The sequence below is a fragment of the Monodelphis domestica genome, chromosome 4, assembly GCF_027887165.1.
Source record: "Monodelphis domestica isolate mMonDom1 chromosome 4, mMonDom1.pri, whole genome shotgun sequence".
Taxonomy (NCBI): domain Eukaryota; kingdom Metazoa; phylum Chordata; class Mammalia; order Didelphimorphia; family Didelphidae; genus Monodelphis; species Monodelphis domestica.
This window is the reverse complement of record NC_077230.1, coordinates 302,766,441-302,784,394: the sequence shown is the minus strand read 5'-3', so window position 1 is coordinate 302,784,394 and position 17,954 is coordinate 302,766,441. Positions and strand designations below refer to the sequence as shown.

General features: G+C 39.8%; 1 long non-coding RNA gene and 2 other non-coding genes across 3 annotated transcripts; all 3 read left to right on the top strand.

The window, feature by feature from the left end:
* The first annotated feature begins 1,472 nt into the window (after positions 1 to 1,472).
* Positions 1,473 to 5,921, top strand: LOC103106882 (uncharacterized). The gene is made up of 3 exons (XR_468154.2): positions 1,473 to 1,691; positions 3,895 to 3,957; positions 5,627 to 5,921. It is a non-coding gene; the product is annotated as an uncharacterized LOC103106882 (long non-coding RNA).
* A 9,692-nt stretch (positions 5,922 to 15,613) lies between these two features.
* On the top strand, positions 15,614 to 15,687 carry TRNAN-GUU (transfer RNA asparagine (anticodon GUU)). Its single transcript has one exon. It is a non-coding gene; the product is annotated as a tRNA-Asn (tRNA).
* A 510-nt stretch (positions 15,688 to 16,197) lies between these two features.
* Positions 16,198 to 16,270, top strand: TRNAV-AAC (transfer RNA valine (anticodon AAC)). The gene has a single exon. It is a non-coding gene; the product is annotated as a tRNA-Val (tRNA).
* Positions 16,271 to 17,954: the final 1,684 nt, after the last annotated feature.

The following is a 17,954-nucleotide window of genomic DNA, read 5'->3' as shown; positions in this document are numbered from 1 at the left end:
TCCCTGTCACATTCCAAACAGAATGCTCTCATTTGAATGACAGGTCATCAATCCCAGCTATTCCTGTCTTGTTGCAGGCTTTCCCAATTTCTCTCTTCCACAAGCCACTCATGATAATATTTTTAAGTATTAAACATATTTACTCAATAATAATACCACAGATATGATACTATAACAGATACTCATGTTAAAGTGAATGAATAATAAATACAAAACAATTCAACAATTCATAATTAATCTACATCATACTCTGTCACCAATTCATCCAGTATCCATGGGAGAAAGCAGGCATGCACAACATTAACTCATTTGCTCAGGGTAATACATAATTCTGGAATTGTATGCTTTCTTTTTTTTTCCTTTTTTGTCTCAGTATAATAGGAGTCTGACATGTGCACAGATCCCATCAGGAGGACTGATTAAGGCTCTTTTTGCACTTAGTAGAAAAGGATCTTGCTTCTGGGAGAATCCTGATGACGCTTAAGGAAAGTGACTTGCAGAGACTTTGAAGCATTCTGACAATGGTTCTAGTTGGACAATCACACGGTGAAGGGAAGACAACCAGTATAATTATTATTATTGATAGATAGATAGATGGATGGATAGATAGATAGATAGATGGATGGATGGATGGATGGATGGATAGATAGATAGATAGATAGATAGATAGATGGATAGATAAATAGATAGATAGATAGATAGATAGACAGACAGATAGATAGATGGATAGATAGATGGATGGATAGATAGATAGATATATAGATAGAAGGATAGATAGATAGATGGATGGATAGATAGATTGATAGATAGATAGATAGATAGATAGATAGATAGATAGATAGATAGATAGATAGATGGATGGATAGATAGATAGATAGATAGATAGATAGATAGATAGATAGATAGATAGATAGATAGATAGATAGATAGATGGATGGATGGATGGATAGATAAATAGATAGATAGAGAGATAGACAGACAGATAGATAGATAGATGGATAGATAGATAGATAGATAGATAGATAGATAGATAGATAGATAGATAGATAGATGGATAGATAGATAGATAGATAGATAGATAGATAGATAGATAGATAGATAGATGGATAGATAGATGATAGATAGATAGATATTGCTATATAATGTTATTATATCATATATTATCTCATAATTACTCTTATTATGCATAGTATAATGAGATAATAATATTATATATATATATATACATATATATATATTAAACGCATTACTGTTTAGGTTCGGAAACATTCAAAAATGTCTATCTGAATCTGCCACGAGTTCTTTTGTCTCATTTGAGGGATCTTGCTCTTGACATCTGGAAAAAGATTATATGATCCAGGGAAGATATTTAGGATCTCCCCCATCTGAGGCCATATATCGTCCTGAATTGGCCTCATACCTTAGTCTTTTAGTTTCTTTTCCATTCTAAGTGAAGGGAGAAGATCTTCATGGCCTAATGTGTTCAAATCTACACCATAAAGATGCTCTGACCTCCCAGTGTTCCAAAGCCTGGGTTCCAGGCTGGTTACTGTTGCCAGTACAGCATTGATGCTCTGAGAATAAAGAGTAACCTTCCTGACCCAGGCCAGGAGAAGCTTTAGACACTGAGCAAAGTTCTCAGTCTACGCCTCCAGAGATTGAAACAGAATGGAAGAGAATATATCCTGGAGGTATCGGGGAAAATGTTTCTATATTGGTTCCTGCTATATCTCTGGGTAAACACCTCTTTGTAAAAACTTGTTGTTCAATCATGTCCAGCTCTTTGGGACCCCATGAACCATATCATGCCAATACTGGCCATGAGGTGTTCTTGGCAAAGATACTGGAGTGGTTTGCCATTTCCTTCTCCAGGGGATTAAAGCAAACAGAGGGTAAGTAGCTTGCCCAGGGTCTCACACCACTAGGAAGTGTTGGATTTCAACTCAAGTTTTCAAGCCACTCTCTAGTATCTTTGCCAAGATAACCCCAACTGGGGTCATAAAGAGTCAGACACAACTGTAGAACAACTGAACAGCTTCCTGACTCCAAGGCCCATCACTCTAACCACTGAGCCACCGCGCTGCCTCATTATAAAAACTAATTGGTGTGAAGTGCTTACACAAAACTGGAGTACTAATCACTGCCCCATCAAATGGGAAGAACACAGAAGAGAGGGGAGAAAAGAAATCCCAAATCCTGAGGGAGATGTAAACTACCTGGCCCTGCACAGGGAGATGGTGGAGTGGATGGAACTCAAGTCCTGGAGTCAAAAAGATCCAAATTTCTTTCATAGCCCTCAAAGTCGATGTTTTTGCTTTTATCCTCTAGATGACTGAGAAGGAAAGAATCCCCAGCTTTGAAAATGAAACTTATATGACACATCCACCATGGAGTGTCACAACAAGCACTCAGAGAATGAGGTTCTCTGAATAATTATTTCTGAGGAGGGAAGGCCTCCTCCTCTCCAATCAACACTGTTAGGCCAATTATATGAGGAAAGTGATTGCAGAAGACCAGGACTAGCAAATTTATGGATAGTAATCAGAGACAAGGCAGCAGCAGAAGTGAATTAAAGTTATACTGTCAGGCGACTGGGGAAGGATGGGGAAAATACGAGATTTGGAGCCTGGCGCCCTCCGTTTCAATTCTGTCCCTATAGCTTATTCTGTCTGTGACCCTGGAGAAGTCTTTTTGCAACTCTAGGCCTCAGTTTCTTTATCTGCAAAATTAAGGCACCAAACTAGATGATTTTGGGGTTTCTCCCAGATCTAAATCTCATGACTATATGCAAGTCACTGTACCAATGGTGTGCTGAAGCCAGCTCTAACTGGCTTGAGAGAGCTGATTTTTCAGTCTTCAGTGTGAGCACTTAGACCTCAAATTTGGTGAACACCACAAATCAGAGCCCCCTTTATTGTTTTGTTGACTGTCTAGAATTAAGAAAGGGAGAGAGAGAAAAGTTAATAATAAAGATAAAAGGGGGAAGTAGATGGCTCAGCAGATTGAAAACCAAAGAGGGCCTGGGTTCAACTCTGACCTCAGATACTTCCTGACTGTGTGACCCTGGGCAAGTCACTTAGCCCCCATTGCCTACTGCTTTTCTGCCTTGGAACCAATACACAATACTGATTCTAATATGGAAGGTATGGGTTTAAAATAATAACATAAATTAAAATTTTTAAATGTGCCAGGACTGCAGTTGAGAGGATTTGGGTTCAAATTTGGCCTCAAACATTGACTATGACCTTGGGAAAGTGAATTAACCCCAAAGACCTAGCCCTCACTGCTCTTCTGCCTTAGAACCAAAACTTCACATCAATTCTAAGACAGAAGGTAAGAGCGTGTTGTTGTTATTTTAAGTATTATACAAATAATTTTTTTGAAGAGCCAGTTCTTAAGTAAAAAACATTTACCATAATTGTTGTAACCAACAGAATTCAAAATTAAAGATGATTTGATTTGAGATCTCTTATTAACTGAAAACAATTGTAAAGCATTTGGGAACAGGCATGGAGCAGTATTTATAAATGTTTGATGCAGATGAGATTTAGGTACAGCTAGAAATAATACAGCTCTGGTGATAAGGGACAATGAACAGAAGCTTCCCTTGAGGGCAATCTGTTTGGATTTGTCATTTACAAAGGAGAAAGTGACCCTTTCTGAAATTTAGACTGAACACCAAATTTAAGCTAGTTCACAAGGATTAAAATTCAAGGGGAAGAAGCAATGTCCAACTTGTTCCAAAATATAAAGTGATGATTATCAAATGACAGCGTGATGCATTTCAGATGTGTTCAAGGACTCTCCATAATGGACTCTTTTCATTTTTAAATTTTTCTTAGATTTTATATGTGTAATAATGTAACACATCTTTCCATATTGGTCATTTTGCAGAAGAGATCTCAAATGAAAGAGGAGAAGAAGATGAAAGAGAAGGGGGAGAGGAAAAGAATATGAGTAAGAGAGGGAAGGAAAGAGGGGGGAGGGAGAAGGAGAGAGAGAGAGAGAGAGAAGAGAGAGAGAGAGAGAGAGAGGGAGAAGGAGAGAGAGAGAGAGAGAGAAGAGAGAGAGAGAGAGAGAGAGAGAGAGAGAGAGAGAGAGAGAGAGAGAGAGAGAGAGAGAGAGGAGAAGGAGAGAGAGAGAGAGAGAGAGAGAGAGAGAGAGAGAGAGGGAGGGAGAGAGAGAGAGAGAGAGAGAGAGAGAGAGAGAGAGAGAGAGAGAGAGAGAGAGAGAGAGAGGGAGAAGGAGAGAGAGAGAGAGAGAGAGAGAGAGAGAGAGAGAGAGAGAGAGAGAGAGAGAGAGAGAGAGAGAGAGAGAGAGAGAGAGAGAGGGAGAAGGAGAGAGAGAGAGAGAGAGAGAGAGAGAGAGAGAGAGAGGGAGGAGAGAGAGAGAGAGAGAGAGAGAGAGAGAGAGAGAGAGAGAGAGAGAGAGAGAGAGAATGTTTCAATCGACATTTCAGACTCCATCAGTTCTTTCTTAGAGGGCAGATGGAATTTTTTTCATCATTAATCTCTGAGATTGCCTTGGATAATTGCATTGCTGAGAATAACCAGGTTATTCACAGTTGTTCATCAGGAAATATTGCTGTCACTGTGTATAAGATCTGCTCACTTCACTTTGCATCAGTTCACATGAGTCTTTTCAGATTTTTCTGAAATCATCCTGCTTGTGATTCCTTATAGCACAACAATATTCCATCACCATCATATACCACAACTTGTTCAGTCATCCCCAATTGATAAACAACTCCTCAATTTCCAGTTCTTTGATACCATGCGCACACACACACACACACACACAGAGAAAAAGCTACAATAAAAAAATTTTTTATAAATAGGTCCTTTTCTCTTTTTAAAAAAAATCTCTTTGGGATACAACATAATGAGCTCTTTTTAAAACAAGTCTTATTTTAGTAATGAAAAATAAAAAGGAACACTTGTTTCTTCACCCTGGGTAATACATGAGGATAATAAGAATTCAATTTAAAGAATAAATTATGCACACTTAACTACCTATGCTTCACATATCCAGGGTTTTTTAATGTATTATAGACACCTTTTTTCATTTACATTGTCATCACTTCTCAGTGAGCCAGCCTCACTCCCCAATTAGTACCCCTTCCTATAAAAAACAACCTTGTTAAGCTAAGGAAGCCCAATACATTTGTCATGTCTGATAACTGGAGCCCCCAAAAGTTCTCAAGATCTTTCTCTCAATTTTCACTCTAATAGAAGTTAAAGGTTTCCTATTTTAGTTTCAAGGCTTTGCCTCCCACTCAAAGTTCTAGGAATACACCCAGGGATTTGGGGATGATCCTCTAATGCCATTGGTTTGAGCCCCCACAGATGCGCTTTCCTCCCAGATTATAAATTGAGAGTCATTTTAGATACCCAGCTGACAAATTTGGTGTATGTTAAGGGTATCAAAGGACAAACCCCATTCGGAAGATCAGAGGCTGTCTTCAATCTGTGCTACCGGCAGAACCTTAGTGAATTATTCAAGAATCCAATGTTCCCTAGTCATTTTGACTATGCTAGTTTTAGGCCAAGGACATCAAAATTATGGTGACATGTAAGTCTCTGTACAGACAGGTTCACTACCACGCTAACAATTTTATTCTTTGCAGCAGACAACAGACTATGCAACTCAGTCTTTCCAAACATGAGTGGAGACAGATGAAAAAGGTTCCCAAGAAGAGGAAGAATCCTACAGGACCTGAAAATGATACAATTTCTTTAGCAAAGCATTTTTTCTGAAGCCTTGCTAAGTAGTTCTGCCTTCCTAGCTCACAGAATTGTTATTTTCTTTCATTAATATCATTATTATTGTATTAATGTATAATCATCATAATTTATATTACATATAATCTAGTTGTGTTATTATAGAATTGTCATTAATTATTAAATATAATTAAATATAAATTATCTATTTTCTATATTTTTATCATATATAATAAGTATAAATAATTAAATATAATTTAAAAGTAATTAATGATAATTAATATTATTTTATTAGTAGTAAGCTATTTTCCTGGTGGTACTTAAAACTGAGCTATACACCAGCTGAACTACATTAAAAGCATCAGTGTTCCTCTTGAACCCAGGGAAAGAAAATAGGCACTTTTTAAAATATATATTGTGTGCCAGGCACTGTGTTAATTGCATCACAAATATTATTGCATTTAAATCTTGCAACAACATTACAAGGTAAGTGCTGCTATTATCTCCATTTTAGAGTCGAGGAAAGTGGGGCAGACAAAGGTTAAGTGACTTGCTCAGGGACTCACAGCCAGTTACATGCCTGAGGTGGGTACTATTATTACCTCCATTTTACAGATAAGGAAACTGAGCTTAAATGACTTGTCCAGGGTCCTGCAGCTAGGAAATGTCTGGGGATGGATTTGAACTCAGATATTTTTGACTCTGGGTCCAGCACTCTTTTCATAGTTCCATCTGGAATATAAGTAAAAAGAATCCAGAATATATATAAAGTATTTAATTTTAGTGTACCGTAAGCCCCACGAGGACAGAGATGGTGCCTTATTCTTTCTTTTTTTTTAATCATCCTACAATGAATCGCAAATTATACCTGAATGAACCCACTCTTAAAAATAATATGGAGACTTTCTGGGGCTTCAGGTTTCTCCATTACATTTCTATAATGCTTCAGCTTTTAATCGCATTATTTCATTTGGTCCTCGTAAGGTTGGGAAAGTGGGCCTTAGTCTTAGCCCCATTCTATAGATGAGGAAATGGAGTCTCTAGAAGACTTACAGGATCCTAGCTGTAGAGCTTGAAGTCATTTACTCCAACCCCCTCACATTTACTTCAGCTAAGGCAAGAGGTAGATAGCCAGGACTCAAAGAGTCACCTTCTCCGATGTCTTACCCAATATGTCACGCCGCCATCGCCCAGTGGTTTTGATTAAAGAATATTATTAAGATTCTTTCCACACTTTTGAAGTCTCCATTCTGCTGTTTCGGGTCCTTTTTTGGTGTTGCTTTACATCAGAAATATCATTTGTTTGTGTGTGTGTGTGTGTGTTTGCATTGGGGGTTAACTTGAGTGTCTGGTGTGCTAATTCCCCTTTGCTGCCATTGCAAAGGTGGGAGAGGGGAATTGCTGCCTCCCAGGGCAATCATTGCACCCAGAACATGCAGCCAGCAGGGCCAGAGGATAAATGCCTACCGCCCTCTATCTGGACCTCAGGGGTACTGTCCCTCCTCCTGCTTTTTAGTCCTGGCACTGTAACCTCAATGGGCGCAGCGTGCCTGTTTTGATGTGCTTTGAGTTATCCAAACCATGCTAAACATCGCAAATGACGGGGCTATCTTCTTTTTAACAATAAAAAGTTCCTAGGTGACCGTGAAGACAGCATGACACTAAGGATTGGGAAATTACTCATAATAATGAACCATAGTCATCATTTACAAAGCATTTAAGATGTGCAAAGGACTTTACATAGATTATCTCGTTGTATCCTCACAATAACTCGGAGTGGCAGATCCTGTTATCCTACCCCTTCCCCACACGCCATCATTACAAATGAGAAAACTGAAACAGATGAAGTAACTCGCCCAGAATCAGATAGCTAGTAAGTATATATTCAGCAAGATCCGAACTCAGGTCTTTCTGATTTCACAGCCAGTCCTCTAACTACTGTGCCACCTGTAGATAAAAACTAATTTCAAACCACTTGGCCAAATACCTTCAGGTTTGATATGTAGAAAGCCTCTCTTAATACACTGTCCCCTCTCCTCCATCCCTTAAGGCCCAGTCTCCTAAAGAAGGAAGGTTCTATCTCCAAAGCCCTACTTTTCAAGGCATTAAAAATAACTACAAGCCCAGAAAAGACTCCTTGACTTAGCAATGGGACTTTGTCATTTTTAAGTGGGAAAAAACAATGAGAATTTCTCTTCATGTTTTCAACATCCTTGGGGATCAGAGAAGCACAGGGCTAGAAAGAATGGCCCTAGCAGGTTGTCTTGGCCACCTTCTGCCTTCCGAATTACTTTTGAACCATCCCAAACAAGATGAAAATGTATTTTTATTTCAAAGGCTCTAATCTTCTCAAACAATCATCGTTATTAAAAAGCTGGTTACCACTAACTAAATGCCTGAATGAGATCATTTCATCCATTATAAACTCACATAACTCAACCTCAGTGGAGCCCTGATGGCTGCTCAGTAATCCTTTTTGTTCTTGGTTTATTGATTTCTTTTCCCATTCCCCACAAAGACTGTTCCTGACCTTTCAAGTGTCCTTACTCACTCTTATCCCAAGACTTCTTATTCTCCACAGATGACCTCAGCTACTACTCAACAGAGCTCAATTCCATTGCACTGGAAGACACCTCAGTTCCTCTTCTTCACATATAAAAATGTCTCTGTCATTTTCTATCCTTCATGTTCTCTTAACCTTTTTTCAGGAAAAACAGCTTTCCTTACCAAAGCTCTACCTGGACTCTTGATCCCATCCCCTCCTATCTCTACCTTGTTCCACCAATCACCATCTATGCCCTACTTCCATACCACCAATGACCTTTATCATCTTCTATTCTTCTTGATTAACATCTCAGATACCTCATTTTATTATTTAGTTTCTTCAGTACTGTCCAACTCTCTGTAATAAATTCAAAATTCATTTGAATTTTCTTGGCAAAGATTCTAGAATGGTTTGCCTTTTTCTTCTCTGGATCATTTTACAGTTGAGGAAACTGAAGTAAACAGGGTTAAGTAAGTGACTTCCATGAGATCACACAGCTGGTAAGTATGTGAGGCCAGATTTGAACTTGTGAAGATGAGTCTTCCTGATTCCAAGCCCAGTTCTCTATCCACTGTGCCACCCACCTACCCACATCTCCTATCTTCCCACCCCAACAAAGTCTCTGCTTGAGACTTGCTATTCCCTCAAGTTATTGACCCATTATTTTTTTTCCACCCAGATCTCCTTTATTCCTTCTCCTTCTCCTTGAGACTTGCTAGTCTCTCAAATTATTGAACCATTTTTTCCCCTTCATTTCACTGACAAGCTTCTTGGGAAGAAATTAGACCCAGTACCTCCTATTTCTTTACCTCCTATTTATCTTTGCAATCCAGCTTTGCTCCTCATTACTAAAATGTTGTCTTAAGGTTACCAGTGGTCTCCTAATCATCAAATCCAATGGCTTTTTTTAAGCCATCATTCTCCTTAACCTCTCTGACACAGATCAGACCACCCACCCTTACTCCCAATCCTGATACTCTCTGACCCTCAGGTTCCTACTGCTAGTGTAGAAAGGTTCATCCCCAAAGAACATGCTTAGTTGTGGTTCCAGGTTGACCACATGGAAGCTTGGGGGAGCCTACTTCTGGCCATGTGTGATTCACTCTTGAGAGCAATGAACTTATGATATTGTGAAGAGTCCCCTTATTTGCTGCAAAGCTGGAAAAGTTGATGATACAATAGATGGTCAGAAGAGATGGGTTCCTCCCTTCACCCTCTCTTTCTTTGTACTGTGAAGCAAGGGGGAAGAGAAATTATTCTTTCTTCCACCTAGCTTCCCTGAGCACATGGTATTCTGGATCCCCAGGACTGAACCTGATCAAATTGCATGCCTTAGACAGGGAAGAATGAATGCTCCGGCCCCATGGGTCAAGCTAAGCAAAGCCCTGAGGTTTGACAACATTCTTCCAGTTTTTTCTCCTATCTCTTTGACCATACCTTATTTCTATAGCTCTTCTTTCTCCTTCTGTCTCCTTCGTAGATATATTCCTCAAGGTTCTGTCCTTGGCTCTCTCTTCTGTCTTGACATTTCTTACCTTGGTTATTTCAAGCACTTCCATAACTTCAAGTATCAGGTTTACAGATAACTCTCATATCTATATACCCAAAGATATTTATTTCCCAAGAATTGAACTCACTTTCCCAAATGCTTCCTAGAAATGCTCACCTTGCTGTCCTACTGGCATCTCAAATTCATTATGTCTAAAGACCAATTGGCCATTTTCCCCAATTGGCCATTTTCCCCAAACCTGCTCCTATTTCTGACTTCCCAAGGCCTTTATAATTATGCTCTTCATTCTCCAGACTCCCAGGCTGGAACCTTCAGGCATCTCTGACTCGGAGCCTTCTCTCATTCTCCATATTCAATCAGTTCCCAAGTTCTGTCCATTCTATCTACAAAAAAAGTAATCAATCAACCAGCATTTACTAAGAATTTACTGTGTACCAAACATTGTGCTAAGTATAAAGGAAAAAGGGCAAAGAGTCTCTGCCTCCAAACATCTTTCATTCTAGTAGAAGAGATAAAATATGCATAAATCAGTGCCTATAGGATGTAGATGAAAGACAGCCTTAGAAGGGAAGGCACAAGTGATGAGGGAGCCCTAGAAAGGACTCTTGCCAGAAAAAGAGATTGGCTTGCATCTTAAAGAGAGCTAGGGATTTTACAAAGTAAAGGTTAGGAGAAAGAGCATTCCAGGTATGGGAGATAGGCAATACAAAGACATGAAGGAAGGAAAGCAATGTAAAGAACATTGAGTAGAATGTGAACAAGGAAGTAAAATGCAATTAAAAGCCTAGGAAAACAATCTGCTAGGTGCCAAAGTGTAACCTCCTCTAGTTACATCTTAACATGCTCGTGGGTGGACACCTGAGAAGAAGATTGGAAACTGAGGGGGAATGGATAGAGGAGAGAAAGAGAGAGACAAAGGAATAAAGATAGAGACAAGGAATTAAAAAATATGGGCTACATGTTGCTGTGCCCCTCTGATGGAATTGAGAGAGGGATCCACAGGTGCCCTCAAACTTTTATTGGAGAGTTTAGGAATGTGGAGTGGGAGGTAACTAATGAACATGTGACATGGCATAGGCTTTAACATTGGCTCAATTGACAATCACGTAATCAAAGAGGAGGAGGTTAATCAAACATGTGACTTGGAAAGGAATGTGGTCTAACAAAGTGTGAGCTAGGACCCTGTGGCAAATAATGTCCTGCTCAGGAATTCTTTTGTCCTTTGGACTGAAGATATGGCAATACAGTAATCAATAAGTAACATGACCATGAGCTTGACAAATGAATACATAGGATACAATATCAATACATCAATAATACTTCCATGATGCTAATACTGGTATGCTACACAAAGTGGATAGAGTGTTGGACCTGGAGTCAGGAAGACTTGAGTTTGAATCCTGTCTCAAACACTAACTAGCTGTGGGATCCTAGGCAAGTCACTTAACCTCTACCTCAGTCTCCTCAACTATGAAATGGTGATAATCAGCATCTCTTTCCCAGGTTTGTGGTGAGGATAAAATGTAATAATTGTAAAGCAATTTGTGAACTTTAAAGAAGGACCAATCACGTCACTCTCTACTCAGTAAACCTTAGTGGTTCCTTCTTGCCTCTAGGAAAAAAATGCAAAATGCTGTGTTTGGCATTCAAAGCCCTTCATAAGTCAGCCCTGTCTTACCTTTCCAGCCTTCTTATGCCTTCCTGCCCACCATGTACTCTTGAGTCTAGTGACACTGGTCTCCTGGCTGTACTACAAACAAGACACTCTCCTCTCTGGGCTCCAGGCATTTTCTCTGAGCATCCCCCATTGCTGGAACACTCTTGATCCTCCATCATGACTACTGCCCTCCCTGGCCTTCTTTAAGACCCATCTAAAGTCCCAGCTTCTACAGGAAGCCTTCCAGTGCTTTCCCTCTGTTAGTGATTTCCTATTTATCCTGTATATAGCTTGCTTTGCATATATTTGTTTGCATGTTGTCTCCTCCATTAGATTGTAAGCTCTTTGAGGGCAGGGACTGTCTTTTGCCTCTTTTGTATCCCCAATACTTAGCTCAGTGCCTGGCACATACTTGGGGCTTAATAAATGTTAACTGGTTGATTGATGGGTTCTTTCAATAGTAATAGAAAAGGGGCTGTTAAGTAGCTTAGTGGATTGAGAGTCAGACCTGACATTGGGGGCACCTGGGTTCAAACGTTGGCCTCAGACACTTCTTAGCGGTGTGACTCTAGGCAAGTCATTAACGACAATTGCCTGGCCCTAGCTGCTCTTCAGTTTTAGAATTGATACTAAGGCAGAGGGTCAGGGTTTTTAAAAAGTAATCAGGAAGTCTGGTAGGATAGATGTTTCATACACATTGAGGTAAGATGCCTCAAAGATAATGCCCAATAGGCAGTTGGTGATGGAGGAGTTATCCCTCGAGGCTCTGACATGGGGCAAAGGATTTAACTTCTGTTTGCCTTGGTTTCCTCAACTGTAAAATAGACACAATAGCACCTACCTCCCAGGTAAGTTGTTATAAGGAGGTCATATTTATAAAAAGTGCTTAGCACAGTATCTGGCACATAGTAGATATTATAAATTATAATTATGTGTATATAATATAAAATGTATCCTGTATTATTATGTATAATAATAAATATAATATAAAGATATAATTTTAAAAGATAAAATAAATATTGACTTCCCCTTCCCCAGAGATATAGAATTAAAGCATCTCAGAGGCCATCTCATGAATGAACAAGGATCCCCTCCACAAGGTATCCAACATTCTAACAAGTATCCATCCAACCTTTGCTCGAACACCTCAAGTGAGGGGGAGCATATTCCTCCTGAGTCAGCTCACCACATTTTTTGAATAGATTTAATACTTCAGAAGTTTTTCTTCATATAAAGTTTAAATTTACCTTTTTGAAACTTCTCCCTAGGTCAAGTAAAATAAATCTAGTCCCCCTTCCATAGGACAATCTTTCAGATATTCAAGTTCAACCATCACTTTCACTCTTTACCAGGCTATACATTCCCAGTTCTATCTGTAACTCCTCCTATGTTGTGTTCTTGAAGCCCTTCCTCCTCTTGTTTGCCCTTCTCTGGGAGAAAGATGGGGAGACTCAGGCTTGAGAAGAAAAAAACAATCTGTTTGGAGGGATTACTAACACAGTAGATGACAGAATCAGGAACCAAGGAGATCCTGGCAAACTAGAATATTGGATTGAATTTAATAAGATGAAATTTAATAGGAATAAATGGAAAGTCTTTTGTATACTTGGATATAAAAAAGTGGTACTCCCCAGTTTATCAGAGGCCTTCCTAAAATCTGACACCTCTAAAGCTGAATATAAGATTCAAGATGTAGTGTCACTAGGGCAGAGGACAGTGGGGCTATCACCTTCCTGGTCCTTCATCTTGAAATTTAGCATATGTTGGGACTAATTTTCCTGGCTGCCAAATCATGCTATTGACTCGTGTTGAGCTTATATTCAACTAGCCTGAGCAAATTTATAGCTAATGAACTTACAGTCATCTAAAATCCCTCAATTTTTTCCCTTAAATTGTTGTCTAAGTAAGTCTCCCTCATCTTCTTATACAGGTGCTATGTTTTGTAGCCAAGTGTTCAAAAGAATTTCCATTTATCCCTATTAAATTTCATCTTATTAATTTCAGTCCAATAGTTTGACAGGAAAATCTGCTTGGGTTCTGACTCTGTCATCTACTATGTTAGCAATCCCTACAAGTAGATTGTTTTTTTCATTCTCAAGACTGAATTTGCCCATCATTCTTCCAGGATGGTAGTAAAAGAGATACTCATGAGTAGGAGAAGGTCCAGGAATTTTGAGCTACTCCATTTTCAACCTGGAAGGGACAGCCCCAACATCAAGTCCTCTGCTCCTGGGAGCTCAATGTACTGATGCAAAATTTAGTGCAAAATTTAGCTAGGTGGCAGAGTAGGTTCAGAATTAGGAACACTCATCTTTTTTTATTATTCCAGATTTTACAAAACCAAATAGAAAAGCATTCCTATATACAAAGAAAAAGATTGTACATAAAAGAAACCACAAATCTCTCATGTGTTTAACTTACTTTTCTTTATAGTCACATAATAAATCCCATCCACAAGTGTCCCAACCCTTCCCAACATCACAGAAGACATTGTCCAGACCTACATGTTTGTACAAATTAAGTCTTTCGTGTTTTCACCTTTCAGTTCACTCTCTGGTGGTAATATTCACAATTTATTCTTCCAGTATTAATTCTGTAGCTGTGTGTAATGTTCTCTTGATTTTACTTGTTTCACTGTTCATTATCATTTTCTGTTCATGTTCATTAGTAGTTCTTTACAAGTTGTTGGGGTTTTTTTAAGTAGCTGTCTCACTGCTTCTTATTCCAGTAGGATTCCATCATAAGGAAGATTCTTCATGAGTTCAAATCTTACCTCAGACACTTACTAGTTGGGTGATGGGGATTCATATGAATCCACCTAACTGAAACGATAATTTAGTCCATTTGCATTCATCTTCTACACACACACACACACACACACACACACACACACACACAGTGAGGCTTAATCTGAGTAAACAACACCAACATCCGCCAGTCTACCAGCCTAGGACCTCTATCCAAAAAACGAATAGAATCATAGTTTAGCTTGATTTGCCTTTGATGTCTCATCCTGACTCTGTGATCACTGCTGCCTTTTCTAAGTGCTCATTTACCATCCCTTTAATAATAATTCAAGTATCTATTAAGAACCTGCTTTTTGGGGAAAAAATCTAAGGGAAACAGCAGGGGAAAAAAAACTCTTCCCTCAAAGAAGTTCACATTCTACTCGCAGAAATAGTCTACAATCAAATTCACCCACCTAACGTTGAAAAACTCTATTTTCTATTGTCACGAATACAGAATATCTTCCTTTCTGTAGAGAGGTCCCTGAGGGCTTCCTAGGACTGCATCTCCAACACCTTTTGGATCAGAAATTAAACTAAATTCCCTTGGCTTTTGGAGCAGAGTTTAAGCAAAGTCCCTGGACTTGTGGAGAAGTTAAACTAAACTTCTGGAGAATTTAAACCAAACTCCCTAGGCTTTTGGAACAGAAGTTAAATGAAATTAAGCCAAATTCTTTTGGAGAAGGTAAGCCAAATTCCGTGGGCTTGCGCAAGTCTGGTTCAGCACTCCTAGGCAGAAAAAGACCTACAACTCACTTAAAAGCTTCAAAAATGTGGGAAGGAAGGAGAGAGGAGAGAAGGATAAGGTTGGCCTGAATGATGATTTCTCATTCAACTATTTTCCATTCTCTATATTTTCTCTGTCAAGAACAAATTGTTGGTCTTGGAGCCTGAGTTCAAATTCTACTTCTGATACACCCTGGCAGGGGATTCTGATCAAATCACATCGCTTCTTCGTGCTCTGCTCAGTTTAGGAAACTCTACAAGACAATCAGACGTAGGGAAAAGTGCTGGTGGGTCTTTGTAGAGGTAGTTCCCCATATTAAAGAAATCCCAGGTCCACTCCCAATCCCACTGCCTTTCCAGGAGGTTACAATTAGCAGGAAAAGAGGCTAAGAGAAGTAACTAGACCGCTGAGATGGCGGGGTGACAGCCAGGCGCAATGGCGCCCCACCTGCCCTGGACTCTAGAGCGCGCACTTCTCCCAGGTCCCGACGCCTTAAGGCTCGCGCCAGACTCCTCCCCCATGTCTTCTGGGCCTGTGGTCCCTTCCATTAATTCTCCAGTCCACGTTTTCCCTGCCGCCTTCCCACAGCGAGGCTGCATCAGGCAGCTTGGTCCCCGCAGCCCACCGACAAAACCTATATAGAGAGAGCCACAAAAAGTGCACGCGGCGTCTCTGTGGCGCAATCGGTTAGCGCGTTCGGCTGTTAACCGAAAGGTTGGTGGTTCGAGCCCACCCAGGGACGTACGTTTGTGAAGTGTTTTCCTGCGACGAGAAAATCCCATTTGTGGAGTGTTTTCCTATTTGCAAAATTCACCCCTTTCTTCTCTACTTTGCTCATTCTGCGTTACTTGAGAAACACGTGTCATAAGGTCATGCAGTTTGGGCGTTCTTTTTTCTTCTCCTACGGAGTGGTAAAAAGCCGTAAGAGAACCGGAATAACAGCCCCCTGGAGTCTTGGGGGCTGCTAAGAAAGAGTCTCAGAGTTTGTGATTTCCTAGGCACGATCTTGGATTCGGGGAGGGGGGGAGGGGGAGGTGCTCCTGAACCGCAGTTCTGTGTGTCTGGCAGGCAATCTCAAAAAAAAAAAATGGAGAGCCAACGTCCTCAGAACAATCCTAGAGGTCTGTAGTACTGAGAAAAACAATTGGACGTTTATTCATTCATTGTTTAAATCATTCACGTTTTCCTTCCCAGCCTTTCCCCGTGTGACATTGAGTATAAATAGAGCCAAAATAAGGCCCAGACCAGCGGAGTTTCCGTAGTGTAGTGGTTATCACGTTCGCCTAACACGCGAAAGGTCCCCGGTTCGAAACCGGGCGGAAACAAGCTGCATAACTTTTCCTGCACGTATCTATACTTAAACATAAATACATAAGTCAATTTCCTTGCACTTGTAATTTCATTGGTGGAGTTCAGATCAGATCGTAACTACTGCAATTTTCCCTTTTCTGCCGCTTTCTAGTACTATTCTCTAAGCTTAAATCCTCCGAAAAGGACTTAATGCTCTCCATGCGCTGTTTTTATCCCCATCAGTCACAAACAGACTTGCCCAGTATTCCCCTAGCTTTGCAAGGTCTGAATTGCAACGTCCTTCCTAGGAAGTCTTTGGAAAGCTGAGTTCATCACTATTCCATCCTACAGGCATATTCAATGCAATTTGAAACCATTAGTTTCACTCTCGGATCATAAATTTGATTATCATTTTTTTAAAGCCTCTTTAACACCTATTCTGCTTCTAAAAGGACTTGAATTAAAACACAGTTCAAGATCTAAGGATAAGATAGTCTGAGTCCATGTGGAGAATGTTTGGAGTCAGTGCTTTCTGGCAGCTCCATAAACGGAGTCATGGGTTGTAGGGACTCGGTTCCCCTGTGTCACTCACTGCCTATCAGACCAAGACTAGTAGAAAAAAGAAAGCTAACATAGATAGATGATAGCAATATAGAGAGATATATACACACACAAAAATATATAGGCACACACACACACACACACACACACACACATTGCTTCTTTTACAAAAGATCAAGAAAAGTTTAAAAGGGTCTAAAGTGATGACTTTTAGCACTAACCACGGTTGGTGAATAGATTTCACAGATGGATGGGAAAGAATTTACGCCCCTATTTTTACTCACCTTCCAATGAAAATAGGATGTCCTTCAATTATTTAAAAATATGATTTCACTAAATTGGGTAAGGAGGTCCATAACCAAAAAAATAAAAAGATTAAGAATGAGGATTTCCCTGATTCATCCTTACAATTAAATAAATTTAATAAAGGCATTTCTGTAAGTTAGGTTAATACAAGTGATTTGTTTTAGATGCCCTATGTAAAAAAATAAAGGAAAAAAGGTAGATCAATAATTAGTTCCTCCATAGTCCCTCCCAACCATCTTCTTCCCCAGCTGCTGGTACCAGTCCCTCTGGGGCTATCTTTCCATCTATCAAGTTCTTTCCATATACATTTACCCTGTATACATTTTCTTTGGATCCACTCTGCTTAGCACTGTGCCAGGCACATAGGGAGACTGTGTGATAAATGACTACTTTAACCTTTTGGCCATTCTTCAATACCAAAAATTACCTATGCCATGAGCATCTGCCTTGAAAGAAACAGGGATGTTTATCTTGGAGAAGAGAATACTTAGTGGGGGTGTTCAAGTAATTGAAGGTAAATCATGTGGAAGACTTTTTCTGCTTGGCCCCAGAGGGCAGAAAATGAATCAGATGGTTCAAAGAAGCAAATTTAGGCAAAACTACAGCTAGTTGAGTGGAATGCCTGGGAGAAAAAGTGTGGTCCATGCAGTGCAGATTTTAAAGCAGAGGGAGGATAACTTATGAGTCCTGATGGGTTCTGGTTCAGGTCCTTCCTGATCTCTTCCACTTCTAAGGTGCTATAATTCTGAAGAGAGCTTTGGGCAGGTGATGGATCTCAGTTCATGTACTATGAAATGTTCCAAATACCTGCTGTGCAGATATAGTTACCAATGATTGAAGTGTGAGCTATAT